Source organism: Buteo buteo, chromosome 8, assembly GCF_964188355.1.
Source record: "Buteo buteo chromosome 8, bButBut1.hap1.1, whole genome shotgun sequence".
Classification (NCBI taxonomy): Eukaryota; Metazoa; Chordata; class Aves; order Accipitriformes; family Accipitridae; genus Buteo; species Buteo buteo.
In genome coordinates this window covers 21,075,433-21,095,086 of record NC_134178.1, presented here as the reverse complement: position 1 = coordinate 21,095,086, position 19,654 = coordinate 21,075,433, and the positions used below count along the sequence as shown (strand labels likewise).

The following is a 19,654-nucleotide window of genomic DNA, read 5'->3' as shown; positions in this document are numbered from 1 at the left end:
TATGGTTTCCTCTTATATCTTACAGAGAGGTTTAAATAAGCGACACAATGCTATTTAAAACAGAGTGAGGAAAAGACTACAGATTTGAAAACCTGGCAAATCTACTCTTCTTTATGGTATATTTTCTGTGTGCTTTTACAAGAATCTCAGAAACAAATGAAAAATAATTTACAAAGCAGATTCTTAATCTAGAACAAAGGTACATCTATACAAAATGGGAAAACAAACTTTTGATTTTCTCAAAGGAAATAATCTGAAGGAAAAATGTATAGTTCTATTAATCTTAAATATAAACAGACACGAGAATAATAATAATAATAACAACAACAGCAACCACCACGCTACTGTTCACTTTTTTGATTTTTTTTGCATTATTTTGTGTATCCTTTAGTATTTGTTCTGATCACTGACTAAGTATTGTCTGAATAACAAATGCAAAATGGATCACTGTATATGTTTTAGTTTTTCTCTAAAGAGACAAAGAAGACTTCCTAAAACCCTGCCAGATTATTTAAGAAATTAAGGAGATAAATGAAATTGGCTTCTGAAAAATATCTGAAGTGCAAGACTGCTTAGATTGTGATTATAATAATTTATACATAAAGCCACAGACAGAGGCTGATTTAAAGAAGTTTCCTCACTGAGAAAAGTTTCTTTCCAGCAACCCCTTTCTGCAACTTTTTTCCCATGTGATATAGCTAGCACTGCCACTAAAATCACAAACAATGTAGTCAAAACATTGACCATGGTAAGACTAGCACTAGTATTGAGTGTAAAATTTCTGTATTGGAGTGTCAGACAAAGACCAAGAGTCAAACCATGACTGAAGCCAAACAGATAGGATTTCATGCCTAATGTTTCAGGCAGTTAATATAGACTACCATTTTCTGTAGAGGTTAACTTAAAATAATCTGAGTCTTTGAACTTCAGACAATCCCCCAAATACTTTTGTCCATATTTCTCTCCATTCCCTGAGCAGTAGACTTTCTGACTCCATTTGTTTCAGTGCAACCTCTTCCAGTTCTGATTGTGTTCTCCTTGCAAGTTCCTCCCAAAACTATTTTATAAAGTGCTAATTTCTTCCACAGGATTTCCTTTGGGGATTTGTTTGGTTCAGAAGCACTCCAGAAGAGACATCTTTTCTCCTCATCCTAAAGAAGAACTACTGCAGTTGAAAACTGGGTGGCAGACTCCAGCATCACCTAGGCACATGAAACATCTGTGGTGCTTTTCCTCCAACATGGCAATCCTGCTGGGAGGAGGGTAAAAATGCAGGAGAAGAAACCAGAAGCCATAAGGCAGTGAGTGCTGGTTGAATCCTGACTTTCAGAAACCTAACCATTTAATACGCTTGGTCTTTTGAAATGTATTGCATTGAGCCATTTCTGCACAGTACAGCAGTGTCATTGAGTGCTACCCTTGGTGCTAAGTGTGCTTATCCAGTCTATAATATGTACAGAACATCATATACACTAGAGAAAGAACAACTGGAGTCAGCTGTCATGGAAGTTACAGGAATATGCACTTGTTCTTGTCACTTATTGCTCATGGTGCTCTGCAATGTGTTCTCTAGACACACTGTAATACTGGCTATATCTTTTTCCCAGTGTTGTGGTCATTCTACCCAAAGTAATCCACAGCACTCTGTTAAACCAGCTGAACTAAAAGCAAAACCATGTGTAGTAATTAACTGTCTTTCTGTAATTGTGTTTTCTGTATCTGAAAGAAGAAGAAAGAAATTACTTGTAAAATCAAAGCTGAGTTTATTTGAAAGAGAATACACTTTGTTTTCTCAGCCTAGTCTCCAGTCACGAGTGTGCAGTACAGTATAGACTCCAACAGCTGAACTGCTGCTGTTGCCCTTGATAGTGTCATTCAAACTGCTTTTGAGGTTCTCAACAAAAGAGACTCTGAGCTGTTTGACAATTAGATTTAAAAGGCACAGAGGAAGTAACAGTCCATAAAAGTGAATGACATACTCTGAGAGACTCTACTAGCTTTTTTTCCTCTCAGTGGAGAAATAAAAGGATGACTGTAGTGAGGAGAGTATAGTTGTAATTAACTTGTCATTTGTATTAATAATTATACAGTTTCAAGACAGCATATTTTTAAAGTTAAGGTCACAGACTAAAAGGCAGGTTCAATACTTGCTTCTCTTAGGCTCCTCATGGGACACTGCACAATCGATTTATCTTTAAGTGCGTTTATTCCTTTTAATGTAAAAGGGAATTGTAATATTTCTTTTTTTCCTCAGTCATTTATATGAATTTGCAGTTCTGTTTTACTTTTTTATTATTATTATAATTTATTATAAATCAGATTTAATAAGGAATTCATAAAAAAAATTAACCAGAAAACAGTAAATTTGGGGAAAGAAACATTTTATTAAGGGATTTAGTTTGCTAATTTCCTAATTTTACTAGAAAGTCTTTTTCCCAGCTCATTAAAATTCTTTGTAAGGTACCCCATTTTAAGTTTAATTAACATAAAATACACTTTTTTTTTCTCAGACGGATAGATTTTTCTTCCTTATTCTTCATTTCAGAATCTTTAGAGATTTAGAAAGGTTAGTTTAACTAATAGTAATAATTTAATTTAGAATGGAGATGGTCCAAAGGAAGGCCATGAAGATGATCAAAGGGCTGGGGAACTTACTCTGTGAGGAAAGACTGAATCAGGTAGGTCTTTTCTTCGTGGAGAAGAGAAGACTCAGGGGGGACCTCATCACAGTATGTCAGTAGTTGAAGGGTGGCTACAAAGAGAATGGAGGCTCTCTCTTCACAGGGACCTCATGGAGAAGACAACGAGCAATGGGTACAGTTTGCACTGGGAGAGGTTTCATCTCAACATAAAAAAAATAAAAATAATTTTTTACAGTAAGATCAATCATTCACCAGAACAACCTCCCCAGAAATATGGCAAAGTCCCCATCACTGGGGATTTTCAAGATGTGATTGGAGAGGGTGCTGGGTGATCTCATCCAGGCTCCCTTTCCCACAAAAGTTGGACCAGATGATCTTTTGAGGTTCCTTTCCAATGTGGGCTATTCTATGGTTCAGTGATATTCTGAAGATTTACTTCCTAGTTTCAACTGCGGATAGGAAAAATGTGTATAAAGTTCTTACATAGCTAAAAAGAAAATCTTTCCTTTCACTTTCAAATTTACTGTAGATTCAGTATTTTGCCTGCAATCTTGTATTAAACTGTAATACAAAAAAGAAGGTAAAGAATAACCAGCTGAAATAATATGTAGTAATATGTAATAATATGTAATTTCCACTTGGACTGAGTTAATCACTCAACAACATGGTAAATGTTATAAATCTTGAAAAAAAAAGTCATTTTGTGTCAAATTTTTCAGACTGTAGATTCATAAGAAAACTTTCAAATTTTAAGTTTATTTGAACAGGGGAGGTAGTAAATAAATTTTTCAGTTTCAACACAGACTGGGGAGTGTTGCTTGGAATCACACATACTGGCTGAAAATCAAAGAAAACAGGCATGGAATGGTGGCGCAGAAGAGTGGCAAACTTCATATTTTAGAATTGCTTACATAGCATGTATGAGGTTCTATCATTTAAAATTAAGATTAATGGTGACAAACTTTACAGGTTCTCAAGATATGAAGAAAGGCTCTACGTTAAGAGAAAACAGTAGTGGTAAAGTATTTGGCACATATTGTTTATTCATTTGTATGATTGAACTGGAGAAAATTTTGTCCTCTGTTAGCCATTAGATACTCATCTAATCTCTGACATCCCACTTATTTCACATAATTTATGCATACAGAGGCACTATATCTCGATTTCTGGATTTTTCCTCTAAGTCTCAAAAGACAGATCAGATAGAGTTAGTGAAAATTATTTTGCACTATCTCATTTAATTGTTTCAAATGAAAAAAGGGTAAAAAAATTCAGTGCAACTTGGTTTTTTTACCTGGTTAGTCTAAAAGACCATGTGGGGTTTTTTTACCTGGTTAGCATTTATCACACTACTTATGCTTCACTGATGTAATTTTGTTTCCAGGGATGTACACATGAAGAGAAATTTGATCCAACATATGAGAGGCTGTGATGTCTTAGAGGTTTAGAGTAGAGCTTTGTACACATTTTGGAAAGCCTATTTTCCATAAAAGATGCAGATTCAGGTTGAGAAGAATACATTCAAATTCAGTGAAACATTTCATTAAGTTGTTTCACTGGGAAAAAACAAAGGACATTTCATTTTGGCAGTTCCTGAATTAAATGTTTCACTTAGAAATGTACTTCAGTATTATTAAATGCTAACTAGGTTGAAGAAATTTGCTGGAATGAACCTTTTCACACTGTCCTGACCAAATCCAGTTTGATGCAAAGCACATTTGTTTTCAACTATATGGTTTCGTAAAACTTAGATACACACACATATGTATGTACATACTTACACACACTATCTGCTGCATATATCATAGAATCATAGATTCATATAATCATTTAATCATTTAGGTTAGAAAAGACCTTTAAGATCATCGAGTCCAACCACAAACCTAACACTGCCAAGTCCACCACTAAACCGTGTCCCTAAATGCCACATCTGCACCTCTTTTAAATACCTCCAGGGATGGTGACCCAACCACTTCCCTGGGCAGCCTGTTCCAATGCTTCACAACCCTTTCAGTGAAGAAATTTTTCCTAATATCCAATCTAAACCTCACCTGGTGCAACCTGAGGCCATTTCTTCTTGTCCTATTACTTGTTAATTGGGAGAAGAGACAGACACCCACCTCGCTACAACCTCCTTTCAGGTAGCTGTAGAGAGCAATAAGGTCTCCCCTCAGCCTCCTTTTCACCAGGCTAAACAACCCCAAATGCCTCAGCTGCTCCTCATAGGACTTGTGCTCTAGACCCTTCACCAGCTTTGTTGCTCTTCTTTGGGCACACTATATATCTGTTACTGATGCCAGAATTTGATACGCAGGTAAGGGAATGGGAGTCACAAATTTGAGTGTTGGAGATTTCATTTCAAGTGTGTCCCATGGGAAGTTTTCAGTTTTTTAAGTACTTTAAAAGATAACCTTGCACACCTCAATCTTGTAAGTAACCATTGACTTTGAGGGTAGCTCTGAAAGCAAGAAAGGAATGGTTTAGATTTATCATCAGTTCTACTGTCTAACAGAATTTGACAGCATGAAACTATAAACTGGATAGAATGATTAAAATTTAAATCCAGCCATACTCACAGTAGGTATTAGTCAATGCACTTTCTAAGCCAAAAGTCATTGGAAAGAGTTAAGGCAGAACCACTGAACCTTTTGGGGTCCATCAATTTCAATTCATTTGTTATGATTTTATGGATCAGTACTTGGTCTGTTCACTCTAGTGTCTATGAAATGTCAGTCGTCCCAGTGACATCTCCTGAATAAAATTTGTGGGTTGAGATAAAGACAGTTTAATAGGACAGAAAAGGAAGGGATAATAATAATAATAATAATAATAATAATAACAACAACAACAACAACAACAACAACAACAAACAAAACAAGTGATGCACAGTGCAGTTGCTCACCACCCAACAACAGATGCCCAGCCAGTTCCTGAGCAGCAGTCCCCGGCCAGCTTTCCCCCTAGTTTATATACTGAGCACGACGTTGTATGGTCTGGAATATCCCTTTGGTCAGTTGGGGTCAGCTGTCCCAGCTGTGTCCCCTCCCAACTTCTTGTGCACCCCCAGCCTACTCGCTGGTGGGGTGGGGTGAGAAGCAGAAAAGACCTTGACTCTGCTCAGCTATAGCTAAAACATCCTTGTGTTATCAACACTGTTTTCAGCACAAATCCAAAACATAAGCCCATAGTAGCTACTATGAAGAAAAGCTAATGACCAAATTATACATTTTATTTGTTCATCACAACCAGAATACAAAATATACATTATCCACAAAAACTCTGAATCTGGCACTTTCATGACACAGGAAAGAATGCCTATTTTCTGTTCAGAAAATACTTTAATAATGACATGATTTTTTCCATAGACTGAAACAGAGTTAGGCTATAGCTGTTCTACTACATTTAATGAGAATAAAATGTTTTAAATGGCAATCACTTAAAAGTCAGACTTTGAAAGATAACATTATTTGTAACCTTAACAGGTTTCTTTTATGTATATAAATATATGTGCAGGTGCATCAGTGGTGCATGTGCTACAAGTGCATTTGTTCATATGCAAAGCATGGTACTTAGGGAAATTGATAAAAATACACTGATGTTTAAAATATTTTGATCATCAAACTTTAGAGACACAGAAATGAGAATGGAATACTTTAAAATTCACTGATTTTTATAAGCAAGGCAATTAAAACAAATACATGGTAAAGGCATTTTCCCTGTTTCCTAGTAAGGCAGACATTTTCAGTATAACTTGTGGAAGAGATGTTAAGCAACAATCATTATTGATGAAAAGCTTTACACAGAACATGCTTAAAAGTTTTGTGGTTCTTCTTTTAGTTCCACAATTAGGTCTTTGTTTTGTAATGCTGAAACCATAATATAACATTTGAGGCAAAGTTGAAACTTACATCCCATTTGATATTCTGAAATATATATGGAAACATAATAAAATATGTTATTCGTTAAAGAAAAAAAAAAAGCTTATTTTAGCAAAGCAAGGTCATTAAAAAAAGGAAAACTTCTATACTATAACAAATTTTTTGTTATCCATAAGAAAAATCCATTTACCATTTGCAAAAAGGAAAACTGACTTATCCTCATTTTAAAGGTTAAGTCACCCCATCAGGAAAGAAGGAAAATTGATATGTGACATCAGTGATCTGTCACATTTTAGAAATATCAAGGATGAAATGCCAAAATAGTGTGCAGGAGAGAAAAATGTGGGGTAAAATCTGTACAAATTATGTGAAAGTCTAGTGGATAAAATACAAAAGTTTGTAGCAACCATTGTTTCCATGCAATGGACCAAAGAGCATTGTGGGCAGAACTAAAATCCAGTGGTTTTCATTATTCCTTTTTTTTGTGACAGTCTCTAGAGTTCAGGTCTTAAGTGGAAGAGCAAAGAGGAAGCTTGCTTGCCCTTTCTTCTTCCTCCAGGCCACTCATCATTTGTTGTTTAATATTTACATCTTCTGTCAAATCATTCAATTATCAATGAACAATTCCTGATGCACGGTCATTAGCAGTGAAGTATGGAACCTTAATTTTAAGGTTTCATATGCTAAGCACATTGCTTTTGTGCTTCCATGATATTTTCCAGGAGTTGTTTTCATATTCCCTGCATCCTATGCAGTTCAAGACAGGGAGGAGGCATCCTAAGACTACTAAGAACCTTAGAAGGGCAACAAAGAGGCAAGGAGACCGGAAGGTTTTAGGACAAATTATTCTACATTGAAGGGAAAAAACAGTCCCATAGATGAACAAGATTACTCATCATAACACTCAAGAATCAAGCCTGGAAGAGTTCCAAGGAAGCATGAGTCATCATTGTGCTGGGGGGGGAGGCGGGGAAGAGGAACTCCTCTTCATTTTTTTAATATCTTTTAATTGCAGTTATTATTAGTAATGTATCAAAACATTTGTCATTGTGTGCTGATGTGGCCCAAAATTTTAGAGTATATACTGTTTAAAGTGCATATTCATGCTTTGTCAATATTTTTAACCATCATGTATACAATAAGAAGTAAAGAAAACAGGCAAAGCAGTACAGAAGCTCATGCACCCATTATGTTCATTCTGCCATTGAAGTTCACTGACTAATGGGTTTCTGATGCAGATGGAAGTTTTTTGAGCCATTGAAATATTGCTTTGAGAGATCACTCACAATAGCTGTGACTGTTAGTCTTTCAAGCCTGAAGAGTTTTCTTTCATGGCTTCAAGTGAAGCCTTTCCAGAGCAGTGAGATATTCACAGCAGCCAACTTTTTAACACAGGGAAGAAAAAAAAAGGAAAAAAAAAAAAGAAAAGAAAAAGTTGTTTTCTTTTTTCAGTTAGGAAGGACTTAACAAGCTTGCTTCAACGCTGCAAGAATAAATCAAGTTAATTAAACAAAAGTAAAGAGAAGTTCTTAAAGGACAAATGAAGATCCTCTAGGTTCACAAAATGAAAAGTGAGCTTTGAAGTAAAATATTCCAGTAACTTGAATTATAGTTCCAAAAATGTTAAAAAGTTCTAGTAAATTTTAATAAATGATGCCACGAGCTTTCTGAGTTTATAAACTGTCATGTACCTTAACTTGTTAGAAGGGAATACACATGTATCTGAAAACACTATTCTTAAGAGAAATAAATACAACAATTAAACATGTATTAATAACCCCTAAGATATAGATCTATAAACATGAAAAATTTAATTCTGCTGTCTGTGATCCTTCTACTGTCTTCAGTGGACACTGAATTATGTTATGAAGACCTTCCTTCTCTTACCATTTTGCCTACTCTTTCCTTTTATTTATTTTACAGATTTTAATGGTATTTATTATACAATAAAGAGTTTGAAACCCAAAGAGAAACCACCTTTTATTATTACTTTAATCTTGTCTTTGAAAAAAGTTTTTAATTTCTATGGACAACATTGAAATATATTGAATAAATAATATACTCCATTCCAAAAGAAAGGCAAATAGATCCACTGGTAGTAAGAATCTGCGTAAACCTGCATATTACTATTAATAGTCTAAATGATGGCACAGAAAGCACTGGAACATGTTCACGGGACTGGTAAAACATAGAAAAATCTAGTATAATTTATAAGACCGGTGACACACTTTATTTAAGATTGTAACAAGCATCTAACTTGGGAGCAAGATACAATACTTAAGTAAAATCCCTACATAGTGAAAGGAGAAAGGCAAGTGCCTCTAAATGGTTACTCTGAGAATGAAAATAAAGGTATTAGTACCAATAGGTCCTGTAAGCCTCAGTGTCCCACTGCCTTGGAGGTAGAAAGGGGCAACAGCACCTCCTGCTTTCCAGGGCCCACCTCAAGGAAAGCACATTTAAGGTCTGGATGGCATGTGAAAGCCTAAAGCAGGGATCTTGACCTCTCTCATGCAAGATACACAGATGAGGGAAGTGAAGGAGTTTGTGTGCTCTGGGGTACACTACTGTAGGGCAGACCGCCTGTTGTCTACACAGTCAGCACAGGAGCCTGGACGTCACGGCACTGTCAGGAAAGCACCTGAGATTTTCCCAGGCTCAGAATTGTATAATTCATGAATATTGCTCTTTTTCAGCAGGTATTCTCCATTAGTCTTTGACCCCATTACTATCCCCTATTTGTCTTTCTCAGTTCATTTCAGATGTCACTCACAACACTTGAGTTGTTTAAAATAATGAATACTGTAATTATTTCTTTTAATTAAGAGTACAGTTTTCACATACTGAATGCTTGTACTGCATCCCCTTTTCACTCAACAGGCCAAGTAAGATTTTTCTTTTTATTTAAAATACTCATGCGAGGCAAAACATTGCTGCTGGCACTGACTCTCTTCTCAACACTTAATGAAATGCAGCTTTATTTTATTCCATAAAATTCATGTTTATAAGGCTATATAAACCAGCCTCTGCATCTATTGTAATTGTTTCTTCAATGGTACACTCATATCTTGTCCTAATATGTTGCTTTCTGAAGCCCTACGTTCTTCATCTGCTTTAGCTGAGTTATTGTTGCCTTTTGTGAATTATCATGGGAAATATCTCAGTGCTCTGTCTAAGATTCTTCATTATTATTTATTACCATGAATCTCCCCTATCTATATCTGACCAAAATGTCTGTCCCTTTTTGCATCTGAGATACACTTTATGGAGACCATGATCAGATTCGGATATTAAAATTCCACGTTATATTTTATAAGAAAAACTACAATTACATATGCCATTGTTATATTCACTCCAAAATGTTACTTACTGAAACTTTATATATATATGATTTTTTTTGTGCAATAAGCTAAACTAGTCTATTTTCAGCCCAGACTCACGACTACAACTGCTCTACATGTTTAGTGTGACCTTTGCTTTTGTTGGAAATGTACCTGTAATAACAGGTGTGTCCTGGTTTTGGCTGGGCCAGAGTTAATTTTCTTCTTAGTAGCTGGTACAGTGTGTTTTGGATTTAGTATGAGAATAATGTTGATAACACACTGAGGTTTTAGTTGTTGCTAAGTAGTGCTTATCTTAAGTCAAGGATTTTTCAGTTTCCCATGCTCTGCCAATGAGGAGGTGCCCAAGAAACTGGAGGGACCACGGCCAGGACAGCTGACCCGAAGTAGCCAAAGGGATATTCCATACCATAGGACATCATGCTCAGACTTGGCTGGGAGGGGTGGATCACTGCTCAGGGACTGGCAGGGCATCCATCAGTGAGTGGTGAGCAATTGTGTTGTACATCATTTGTTTTTCTTAGGTTTTATTTCTCTTTCTTTTTGTTATCTTCCTTTTCATTACTATTACTACAATAATAATAATAATAATAAATACTATAATAAAATATAATAATTGCAATTATTAAACTTTTCTTATCTCAACCCATGAGTTTTACTTTTCTTTGATTCTCATCCCCAGCCCACCGGACCTGGGGGGAGGAATCAGAGAGCAACTGCATGGTGCTTAGTTGCTGGCTGGGGTTAAACCACAACAAGGTGTTAAGTTATTATTTTTAGGCTAGTTTAATTGTATTCAGATTTAAAGGACTGAGATCCTTTAAGTAGATAGTGAAAAGTAATACAGCCTTGACCACAGATTGCCCTTATTTTGTACCTTTTTTTGTTAGTAACAGTATTCTTACTGTTTGCTCTTTCAGCCTGGTTTTGACATCTAGACCAAATCAATCTGCCTGTGCTAAATACAGGGTTGATTAACCTTTTACTAGGTGTGCACTATTCTGCTTCCTGTGTAAATTCAATGGTTCTTCCTCCCACCTCAAATTAACTTTCACTGTTTTAAACAACTTCTATGTAAATAATTATTCATGAAAATTATGCCAAAATTCATTTGCTAACAGATCATTGGATGAGAAATTAATGGAAAAGAAATGAAGAATTCAGGATTTTATTTGAAAAACTACATTTTAAATTCTTATTTTTGGTTTGCCTTGTAATTTTGTTTTGGTTTGGAGTAAGTCTTGTTTGTTTCTGTGGAATAGCATTACGTTACCTTCTTTAAAGTACTGTTATTTAGAATTTGGCCTTATATAAACCTTATTCTGTATTCAAAGTATTCAAGTCTCCCTGAAAATCACTCCACTTGCTTTGCTAAACTCAAACAAAGCTTTAACTTATGTTAACAGAAGAAAATATACAGTCCTAAGAGCAAACTCATTCACTTGCAGTAAATAGAGGGACTAATCATAGATATTGGTTTGGCTATGCTCCGAGCTTCAAGTTCAGTCTTGCAGAGGTAAAAATTTCTCCAGGCAGGAGGAGAATTTAACACTGTCAGGTGAAACAGTAGTTGCAAATTGCATATTAGTTACAACATGTTGAATCAATTGTATAAAACATGGAATGATACATGGTAAGAACAATCACATGGCAAAACCATGCAAAAAGTAAAATAGGATTTGTTTCACACATGGACCACCAGGGAGCCAGGAAAACATGTCAATGTCCTGGCCTTTCCATGTCTGGACAGGAACATGGGCCAGCTTTCGTATTCCCGCAGTAATGTGCTTAACAATTTTCCCACTGTCATCAATTTTTAAACAACAGTTAGAATCATATAGTTTACCACAAACACCTCCTTCTTTGGCTAGCAGGTAATCGAGAACCTTGCGATGTTGTAATATTGATGTTCGTATTTGTGTGGCTTGATCCATCAATAGATCAAGGACATAGGCTGTCTCATTAGTAATGATCTCTGGGACAGCTTGTAACGGGATGATGTGATTTAGATTATAGATAGGTTCTCAAGCACCGCTAAGCGACTTGCTGGGGTTCCAGGTGGCAGGTCCATAATGTTGCATGATACATTGAGAGGTCCGCTCATCTTTGCCCCAGGTTTGACCACTCCCACCTGCTATAGAGGTATCAATGGACAGCTGATATCGATTGAGATCATCACATACCTTAACACCCAGTCCATCCCTTTCATCCTCTGGGAGCAGAAAAAACAAGGAGCGAATTACCCCCACATAACACACTCCAGTCTGATTTGCTGGTAGCAGTTTGTAGGCACGTTGGCCACACACCCAGTAGTGACCTTTAAGGTACGTGCACCATTTTCAAACAAACTGGTAGGTGTCCATGGTGATTGGAAATATGTTGAATTACCTACTCCTAGAGGATGATGTGACGGACCGTTCATCAACAATTTGTCTACGGTTTTTCCCACTTCTTCTGTGGTGGTCCAACAGATAGGAAGTCCATCCGGACCTATGCTCAAATGTCCCTGACAGTGGTCTTTATTATCACTTGACCACCAAATTTGAGTCCCATCAGGGAGATGACAATATGTTTTATCAATGAGTCTGCATTTCCAGGCACCAGAACCGCGATGCCAAAAGTGGGTAACATTAAGATGGTTATTAGACTGATTAGTGGAAGACCAAAAATGGGAAAACTGTTTCCTGTGTCCTGTTTGATTCACCCAAGCCCATCCAGGCCAGCGAGGTACAAAATGGAGAACTAGAACTCAAGAGGCAACAATATGCCTGGTTGTCCCTTTCTGGCAGTGACATGGTTGCCCCATGGTTTGAACAATCAATTGCTCTACAACCGTTAGTGAGGCAATGGTTGTCATAAGTATAGGTCCAGTTGCACTTGCTATTTCCCACAGGAATACTATCTTTCTGTGTTTGGTTCAGACAATATTTGCTTTGGACTGGGTATTGTATTGTTCAGGGCTGTGTGTCTTCACCCCAGTAAGAATCATTTTTGACCCCACTGTAATTACTCACTTAACCATTTTGGGGAAATGGGGACAGCACTCCATGGTCAGCTTTCCAAACCTAAAGGTCAGCCACATACCCGACAATTACTCAGATTAAAAGTGTTGGCCACTTGCTGGCCTAGAGCCATAAATACATTTTGCCACTCTAAGTCGAAAAGAGGGGCACAGGAGTTTCCCCAGATATTAAAGGCAGCGACAATGGTCGACCAAAACAACATTTGAGTTGGTATGCCAAACATCCTATAAATATTAACAGAGCAATCACTGACAAAACCACACAAACAATCAATAGCTTCATGTATTCCTTCAGGCAGGCTCCAGAGTCTTCACCTGAAAGAGAAAAGAAAAACAGACTTGGTTCGTTCTAAGGAACTGGAAGTAAGTTGTTATTAGAAGGATGGAATAATCCACCTGGTATTGATTTTATGTTCTTTCCCATGAGTATCTTTTGTTTTCCAAGCATATTTATTCATTGTGGTTTCCAGTACCAGAGGTACAGCTCCCACTGTGGGGAGTTCAACTAAGACTGGCGGATACCATTCCACACAGAGGCTCTCTGGGCCACCCTATCAGGGGGCAGAGTTCCTGCTAGAACTGGTTTGGTTACTTTAAATGGGCCTCTAAGCACTATAAACTGCTGTTGAATAATCCGTTCAGCCTCTCTCAAGGCTAAACTGACTACAAACAAACCCTTCTCCCAAGCAGTAGATCTTTTTTCCGCAACCTTAAAACTGTGAGAATAGAACCCAATAGGTTGAGTGGGTCCTTCGGGGCTCTTTTGCCATAAATGTATTGATAGCCCGCTCTTGGCAAGTCCCCATTCAATATGGACAGGATCTGTGGGGTGAATAGGACTGAGACCTTGATGAGCAGTCACTTCAAAAATCAGCAATTGCAATGCCTCTTCGTGGGGCTTAGTCCATTCCCACTGAGCCCCTTTTCTCAACAAGTCATACAGAGGTCTTGCAATAACTGAAAAATCAGGGACATGTTTCCTCCAAAACATAAGTTATACTAGTACATGCTGCAAATCCTTTTTTGACTCTGGTATTTTAATCTGATCCAATGAGTTTGAGGGGATACATGTCATTCCTCCCTTCCACCAAATTCCTAAAAACTTTACTTCACTTGAGGGTGTTTGTATCTTCTGTGGTGGAATTTTCAGCCCCAAGCTTTCCAAGGGAGAAATTATATTATCCTGAATTTTCTGAACCTTTTCTGTTTCATCCCCACCCACAGGAATGTCATCAATGTATTGATAAACATTGACCCCCTCCTCTGTCTGAATTACTTCTAGCTCCTGCGCTAGTATGATGAGCTAGAGTGCGGGAATGCTTATACCCTTGTGGGAGTCGGGTAAAAGTAAATTGCTGACCCTCCCAAGTAAATGCAAAGTGGTCTTGATCCTCTGTTTGCAAGGGGGCCATAAAAAACCATATCTTTAACATCCACTGTTGTCATAATCAGGTGGGCTTGTTCCTGGATTGTAGCTGTAAACTCAGCAATATTTGGTACCGCAGCTGTCAATGGACCTGTCTTTGCATTAAGTCTGCTATGATCTACAGTCAATCTCCACTTGCCACTAGGTTTTCGCACTGGCCACACTGGGGAGTTAAAAGAAGAATGGGTTGGAACCACAATACCCTGTCCCTTTAAGTCCTCTAACACAGGCGCTGTTCCCTCTCTGGCCCCCAAGGGTATCAGGTAGGGCTTAACATTTGTAAGCTGTGAAGGGGGAAGCAGCAGCGCCCCTTGTAACAGCCAAATATCTATTGTGAGAGAGCCAAATGACCACCATCTCCCTTTATTATCAATCCAGGTCTTTCCCTTTAAAACGTCGAGTCCTGAAAGGTTAAGTGGAAACTCCCCCACAACCATTGTCACTGTAGTGGCACTATCTTCTCCTGGCAAACGCAGGCTGACCATTGCTAATGCCTGTGGCTGAACAATGCCGAATGCATCTGCCACAAAAAGCTACTGTTTGGAGGGTGTGATTCCACAGTTAGCAGCGTCTTTGGTTTTAATAGCTGAAATTTGAGCTCCGGTATCTACAAAAAAGTGACTGGGACTTGTCTTGGCCCCACAATGCTTGTAATTAGTAAATCACCCTGCCATTTTCAGTGAGCTGTCTGATATACATCCAACCTTCACTCCCCCGCTCACCGCCGAAAAGTGAAGGATATAGTTTCCCGCCGGCTTTTGGGTGGCATTTCGTTCTCATAAATCAATCAGGGAGGGTGCGTTGGGAGTAGTATTCTCAAAATCCACTTTTCTATTTGCTGATTTATCAGGCCACCCTGTTACCAATTTTTCCAATTTGTCTGTTGGCATCCCGACCATTAAGTCACGCGGGATCCCCTTCTGGTGTCCCTGAGTCCACAGTCTATTATGTTTGTTCGGGATATCTCTCCCCACCAGCGGTTTAGCAAGGGGTGTTCTCTTGGTTACCTGGAGCACCATGGGTAAAGCTTTACCTGTTATGTGCATTTGTTGCTTTGATGTTTGTGCCATGTATCATTCCTTGTTTTATTTAATTAATCCAACATGTCGTATCGAACATGCAATTTGTATCTGCTGCCTCACCTGATGGTGTAAAACAGACTCATGTCGTTTGCCAATCAAAGCTTGCAACTGTATCAATTATTTAGGCACATGCGCTCTGGGCTGGGGGCGTGGAACTGCGTAGGCACCCCCTCTCACTCAGGTTAGTCAGACCACCATCTTTAGCTCCGCAATCAGCCAGAATGTATACCCTTTTTGTACTTAACTTTGCAGCAGTTGTTTTGTTGGCTTTTGCTATATGTATGTGTTTGTCTTGTAAGTGTACTGCATGGCTTTGGAATTTTGTGGCAGCTGTTTTGTTGGTCTTTGTTATCTTTTACTTTGTGGTATGCATGTGTTGGTCTTGTAAGGGTCCGTGCAAACCATCTTGTAATTGTACTTGTTCATGTGGACAACCACCTTCTCCCCCTCCCCATTCCAGAAGACCAGGAGCACCTTCCTAGGCCGGGCCTGGGACACATTTTAGTAGATATTGTTATCGTTATTGCTATCTTATTATGAGTTTGGGTAGAACAGTGGTTAATCATTGTTATATAGGATTACTGTTTATTTACCTTTGTTCAAATCTGAAAGAAAAGCTTCTAGGCCCAAACGGCGCATGCATCGTAGGATAAGGAGGCACAGGGAGCAGCTTTCCCACTGTGCATGTGGACTCCGACACCAGCAGACCGTGCGGACCGTTAGGGCTGTGACCATTTTGTGGCATAGTGCCGGCAAAATGATGGGGTATGACTATGCGTTCGCGTTGATTCCCATTTATTATATAGCCTTCACTTTGATAACAGTTATCTTAATAGTACTTTTAATACTTCTCTTTTGTCCTTGTAGCTGTTCACCATGTAAACGGCCGTCGTGTTCTTTTATTGACTTTTTGTAACCTTGAAATATGCTTTAATATTGTAGAGTTAGTTCAATTTATAATGGTTAGTTGATGTTAAGTAGATGTTGTTAGTTATTAGATGCTGTTGTTTAACCTAATTAGGAATGTTATAATTAAGATAATTGCTATGGTATTGTTGGTCGTCCATGTTGTTGCCTAATGTAGAAGTATTGCAGTAACATAGAATAAGCCTTGAAAAGCCAAATCATCTTATTTTGACCTTTGGTTTTTGTTTTGCTGAATTTGATTGTATTGCTGTAGTATGCACTTTTCCCCTCTTTCTCTCTTAAACCTTTACTTTCCACACCACCACGAGGACAGCAATGTCGAGCCACGGGGTGGATGTGAGAGGCTGTGTTGGCTGGTTGTCTTGACATCGCTGCTGCCTCAACATCCTGTTGTTGTGGGGGAGTACACACAAGATGTCCCTGAAGAAACCACCATATCTGCACCTACCGAGCTGTGCTTGCCCATGAGCAAGGTGAAGAAACCACCATGAGCACCTGGGCATGTGCCCATGGAGGGACTCAGGGTGGCACATATGGTAATGAGTTCTGTGGAAATGGGTGGACTCTTCAGAGAAATCGTGGGGACCGGGACAATAGAAGAACTGCGTACTCCCCCTCAAAAAAGCAGAAAAGCGGGGAGAGCTGAAGACCCAAACCTGGAAGACATCTGAAGGACTGTAACACCTGAACCTGAAGGAAAGACACCTGGCTGGCAGCAGAAGAAGAACCCAACCCTCTATCACCTGCATCGGGACCAACTCAGCGGGACGTTGCTGGCTTCGTGGTGGTGGTAACTAGTCTTGCTATCTCTCTTCCATTTTCTTGCTTAGTCTGCCTCTTTTTCCTTTCTTCTTCCCTCTGTCCTATCGCAGTTATCAGTTGTTAAAGGAAATAAAACTTTCAAGGTTGTACAGCATCTGACCTCGTTTGTGTCTTAATCTTGCTCTTGGGACCATTTAAGAACCCTCCCCGATATTGGATCGGGACAGCATCCTGACAGTTAAGTCACACAGGATCCCCTTCTGGTGTCCCTGAGTCCACAGTCTATTACGTTTGTTCGGGATATCTCTCCCCACCAGCGATTTAGCAAGGGGTGTTCTCTTATCACTCCCAAGGTGTGGAACTATTTTTACTTCAGCCCGCCTCAAGCCCCTGGAGTCTGTTTTGGTGGCTGGAGGGTTAACAGGACCATACTTGTGCCCGTAATTAATTAATTCCTTGGCCACTTCTCCCCAAGTCCACATTTTCTTATCTGGGGATGGTGGTGCTGATCAGGCGTGCATCCTCCTAAAGCAGCTGCAACTCTCTTCCTGGGGCATCGCCTGTATCTTTCCGTGTAATTGTATACCAATTGGTTTCAGAGAATCAGGGAGTCCCCTTATAAAGGGAGTCATTTGTTCAGGATCCACCGACGTAATCATCAGGGACTCCTGTGTAGGTTCCAATTTTCAATCATACATCATCTGCAGACAAGCTACCTTTTGCACACTCTCCACTAATTGATCAACAGTCCCCATAATTGCGAGGGGATCCCCCCTCTCCAAGGGGTTCAAACTCCCCACCCAGTAAGCTCCCCATTGGGTTAATGACTAGGGGGCATAGTAATCCCCAGTAGTTAAAAACACTCCTGGTGCCCAATACCCTTCCGCCTCCTTTTCACTTAACAGAATCTGGTCACCCCCCCAACAACGATACTCTCTACACATACTCTGTTTCTGACTCCTTAGGGGTTCGGCCAAATTCCTTTTTTAGTTTTGCCAACTCAGAGGCAGTATAGGGGACCTATTTAGTTGTAACCTGTGGGAACCTGACGTGCAGAAAACAGACTCCACAATCAGTGAGACTGTAAAGTAGGTAAGTTCATTCAGCGCTGGGCAGCACAGGGGGTAGTCCCACCAAAGTCGTTTGCGCCTGACTCGGCAGTTCGCTTTAAATTTATACAGTCAAGAGTTACATATACATAGATTTTTGCAATACACCTATACATAGGCATTACCTAACCCTGCTTCATATTAAAATTAGCTCCAGGAAGCCATTTCCATAGTCTTCTCTCAACTGCACTTATGCAGTGCCTCCTTATGGTGGTCATCTGGCGGGCGTGAAGATGACCCCTTCACGGTGAACTCTTAACCTTCTGTCCCTGCACAGACTCAGTCGCTTCTTGGCATTTATCCAAATCTCAAGGCCGGTCTTGGCTGGTTCTTGGGGTTGACTGATGCTTCTTATCAGGGACTATCTCCTGCCCCAGCCAGCCTCAACAATGCAAACGTTAAGCATCACCTCTCATCCCCTTGGGCCAACAATGCAAACGTTAAGCATCACTTCTCATCCCCTTGGGCCATGTCTACCTCTACTGAAATTTCTTTAACTTCATTATAAGCTAGATAATTATTAAACAGTTCCTATCTACATCCATATATCTACTATATCAACTAAGGTTCCTTTGGCTCCCCATCTCAAACTGGTCCTGTTCATCATCATAAATATATTCAGTTTTGACTAAGGGTCACAATGAAGGCAGCTCCAACTTCTGCACTCTCTCTTTTGCTGCCTGCAGGTCCTTAAAGGGGTAGCCAATTTCTGATCTTGGAGGAATTTCTTCACGGACAGTACCTGCAAGGAGCTGCTCCTTAAGAGCTATTTGCAAATGTTTCACTTGGTTCTTTTCTGCTTCAAGTTGTGCTTTTAATCCCGCCACTTGTACCATAAGGGACTGAACAAGATTTTGGAGGGATTCAATAATTTGAGATTCTGCAGTGAGGTGGCAATCCCTATCCTCCACTGCTGCGGCCAGACTAGCACTGAGAACAGCACAGACAATTGGTTTTCCTTTCCCTGACCACACTCTAGCATCTTCCTGTAAAGTGACCATCCGATCAACAATGCTCTGCAGATTATACCAATTTCCCTGAGCCCAGTGTACCCCAGGCACAGAGGGTCGTGCTTTATGTTTTTCTAAAAAATCAAACAAAACTTCTTTCCCCAAAGGGGCAATTTTACTATCATTCATCTTATACAAAGCAGGGAAGCAGTTGTCTCAGGAAGGCAGCACTTAAAGTTTCAAACACAACACAACACAGGCCTGCTCCTCTTCCATTCCTGAAAGGTCTCACATATTTGGAAGCAGTACAGTACTCTTGTCTCAAGGGATCCTGTCCATGACACAAATTTAAAGGTCCCGATCCAATGTCGGGGAAGGTTTTGATATGATCCCAAGAGTGAGCTTAAGACACAAATGAGGTCAAATGCCAGATACCCAAAAGAGCTTTTATTGTCAAAAGTATCAAAAGTAGAAAATAGTAGCGATAGGATAGAATGGAAGAAAAGGCAGAAATC

At 39.2% G+C, this 19,654-nt stretch overlaps 1 pseudogene; it reads right to left on the bottom strand.

The window, feature by feature from the left end:
• Positions 1 to 14,984: 14,984 nt before the first annotated feature.
• On the bottom strand, positions 14,985 to 19,334 carry LOC142034091 (uncharacterized; annotated as a pseudogene).
• Between the last annotated feature and the right edge of the window lie 320 nt (positions 19,335 to 19,654).